The sequence below is a fragment of the Chrysochloris asiatica genome, unplaced genomic scaffold, assembly GCF_000296735.1.
Source record: "Chrysochloris asiatica unplaced genomic scaffold, ChrAsi1.0 scaffold00070, whole genome shotgun sequence".
Taxonomy (NCBI): domain Eukaryota; kingdom Metazoa; phylum Chordata; class Mammalia; order Afrosoricida; family Chrysochloridae; genus Chrysochloris; species Chrysochloris asiatica.
Window position 1 is genome coordinate 8,235,524 of NW_006408588.1, and position 3,906 is coordinate 8,239,429.

Below are 3,906 nucleotides of genomic sequence, written 5' to 3' on the forward strand. Positions count from 1 at the left end.
TTGGGTGACCCTGATGGTATTTGAAATACCAGTGGTATAACTTCTAGCATCATAGTGACACTCAAGCCACCATAATGTGACAAAATGATAAATTAGTGGTGGGTTGAAAATCATGAAAGGTGTACATCAGAGTTGTATTTCATCATACTTATTCAGTCTATATGCTGAACAGACAATACAGGAAGCTGGACTATATGATGAAGAATGCCATGTCAGGATTGGAGGAAGGCTCATTAACAATCTGCAGTATGCAGACAACATAATATTGCTTGCTGAAAGCAAAAATAACACATTTTCCAATGAAAATCACAGACTACAGCCTTCAGTATGGGTTATGACTGAATGTAAAGAAAACAAATAACCTAACAACTGGACCAATAGATAATGTCATAATAAATGGAAAAAATATTGAAGTTGTCAAGGATTCATTTTACTTGGATCCATATTCATGGAGGGATCCTGGTGTGGCACTATAGGATAAACACTCAACAGCAATGTCAGTTTGAACCACAAGGTTGGCAGTTCAAATCCACTAGCCACTATTCAGAAACCCTATACAGAATTGCTGTGAGTTGGAACTGACTCATGGCACTTAACAAAAATATTCATGGAAGCAGCAGTCAAGAAATGAAACTACATATTGCATTGGAGAAATCTCTTGCAAAAGATTGCTTTGAAATGTTAAAGAGCAAAGATGTAATTTAGAATATTAAGGTATGCCTGACCCAAGTATTTTCAATCATGTCATATGCTGTGAAAGGTGGACAAGAAATAAAGAAGACCAAAGAAAAATGGATGCATTTGAATTATGGTGTTGATGAAGAATATTGAAATTACCATGAACTACCAGAAGAATAAACTAATCTGTCTTGAAAGAAGTACAATCAGACAACTCCTTAGAAGCGAGGATGGGGAGAGATTAGCTCTAGTTCTTTGAACATATTGTCAGGAAGGAACAGACTCTGAAGAAGGATATCATAGTTGGTAGAAAGTGAAAAATGAAATATATTGACCTTCAATGAAATATATTGACATGGTGGCTGCACCAATGGGCCCCAACATAGCAACAATTGTGAAGATGGCAGAGGACCAGGCAGTGTTTTGCTCTGCTGTCACTATGAGTTGGAACCAACTCGATAGCACCTGACAATAATAACACAAGACTCAGACAAGTGTATTAGTGAGAAGGAATTTGCCTGTAGCCATCCACTGATCAGAACATGTTTAAACATATTCTGTTTACAATAAATTTGTGTATATATGAATTGGAACCCTAGTAGTAGCACTACTTAAAAAAAATATGTCTTGATTTTTGTTTTCAAAAACACAGAAAAGTTAAATGAATAGTACAGTAATGACCCACATGCCATAAACTTGGAATTAGCAGTTGTTAACATTTTGTCATGTACACTTTTGGTTTGTAGCACAATTTGGAAGGAAGTTAGGAATGTTAAAATACCTCAGTCCCATACAATCCAATAGAATTTTATTCTGTTTATTTTAACTGAAAATCTCTATTCTTACAACATGAATGTTTTTATTTATTTCATTGATCTTAAATACAAAATGGTTATAAAATTATAATTCCTCACTCTATGAAAGATAAACCCTTATATTTCTTTTTAACCCTAAAATACATGCTACCATGTATGTGCCAGTATATAGTCAGCACATGAATGATGGGTGGTGTGGATAAAAAAAAATACAAAGTGAGATCCTACGGTACTTGCAATATGTTTAAACTGGTTGTTTACTTTAAACAGTATATTTTTGTTTTACAAATTTGTATGTATACTTGAATAAAAGGTAAAAGTTTTAAAAAATATTTCTTAAAAATACTTTCTTCGTGTGCATATGCTATCAATTTGATATATAGGTTACTTTACCTGCTTCTTAGTTTTTATTTTTCAATTTTAATGTTTGCTTTTTAATATTCTACTTTATGTCTTCATTTTAATCAGTAAGTGGCATGGCAAATTGTTGGTCCATTCTTATTCCCTCCGTACCATTTCTCCCATCTCCTAGATAGCTTCTCTGTTGTTCAACAACAGAGCCCTAAAGACAGTTGTTTTTATTCCTATTTTAGAGATGGGTTGACTGGGTTTTAGATAAGCCAAGTAATTGGCTAAGAGTGCCTAGTGAAACAATAGTAAAATTGGTAAGGTCAGCAGAGTCAGGTCCACATGCACCTTTGCTTGCAGAGCCAGGATGAGTTAGGTCCTTCCTTTCTCGGTGTGCAGGAACAAATGACTTCCACTTTACGCTGTACCTTCTATCTAGAGGCAGCGACCCTTACAGCAGCCTGGTCTTCTGTTCTGCTCAGAGAAGGCGTACTGGGAACACTTAATCTCTCTTCACGTTCTGTACTTACCATTCTGATAAGGTTTGTTGTTGTTGTTATGTGCCGTGGAGTCGGTTCCAATTCATAGTGATTCTGTACAGGGTTTCCAAGGCTGTAAGTCTTTATGGGAGCAGAAAGCCTCATCTTTCTCCTGACTTATAAGGTAGGAAGACAAATAAAACTCATTTAACCTGACACTGTTAGAGGACAGAAAAGTCATAATGGAGTACTTTGTTCATCTCAAGTTAACACACAGAAGAGCTCTTTAGAGTGACTTTGCTAGGATGCCTCCCTACCTTATAAATAAAAACCCTACTGGGTCCATCCTAGCAAAGTCACTCTTCTGTGTCAACTTGAGATGAACAAACTACTCCATTATGACTTTTCTGTCCTCTAACAGTGTCAGGTTAAATGAGTTAAAAGGAAAGTGTGCATTTCCAGAAAAGGAAAATCAATATTTTTGTTTGCTTGAAAAGGCTGTCCACACTTAACTCACATTACTTCTTTTCTGGTGAGTCTGAAAGCCATGACTACTATATAGAGCTCCCTCACATAATCAAAGCAGTCTTGCTTCTGAGGGCTTCAGAACAGGGTGCAGCAGGAATGTAGAAAGCCAGAGGCCATTGAAACACCCCATCTATATTTGTAAATCTAAGTGAGTGAGCATGGTAGCACTTATTGCGTGGAGTGCCTATGGGCAAAGCTGTCCCAGGCTGCTCTCCAAGGTTGACTTTGCAACAGTGGCACCTAGGGCAGGTTGATGGATGCGTTCTAACCTGGGAGCTGCAATAAGGGTGTGAAATGTTGGCAGGAAATTTAAGCACAATAAAATTGATTATATTTGGTGTGCTTTTTATTAATTCCATGCACCAACGATTCTCAACAATGTCAGTGATAAAACACTCCTCCCTACACTATACATATATATATATATATCTTTTAATTTAAGTTCTAATTGGTCTAATTGCAGTTGTTAGTGTTGAATTTCAGTAAGAATCTATTTAGTAACTTTAAGTCAGCACATTTATATTGTTAGTTTTTGTCAAGTGGGTTCTGATTCATACAGCCCTCTATACAACAGAACAAAACACTTTCTGGTCCTCAGCCATCCTTCCTCATAATCTTAGCTATGTTTTAGCCCATTGTCACATTTACACATTGTGTTAGTGTAACTTGTTGAGTGTCTTCCTCTTTTTTGCTGACATTCTACTAAGCATGATGTTCTTCTCCAGGGACTGGTCTCTCCTGATAACATGTTCAAAGTATGTGTGACAAATCCTCACCATCCTTGCTCCTGGCATCATTCAGTATTTAGCCCATGTTGTTATTAGTTGTTGTAGTTGGTGTCAGCTGATAGTGACCCATGTTACAAGCAGTTGAAACGCTGTTCAGTCCCGTGTTATTCTAAAAAATGTTGCTATATTTGCATCCATTGTTGCAGGCACTGTGTCAATCAGTCTTATTGATGGTCTTCCTCTTTTTGGCTGCCTCCTACTTGTAGCGTAGTGGTTACCAAACGAACTGCGAACAGCAAGGTCAGCAGTTCAAAACTACCAGCTGCTCCG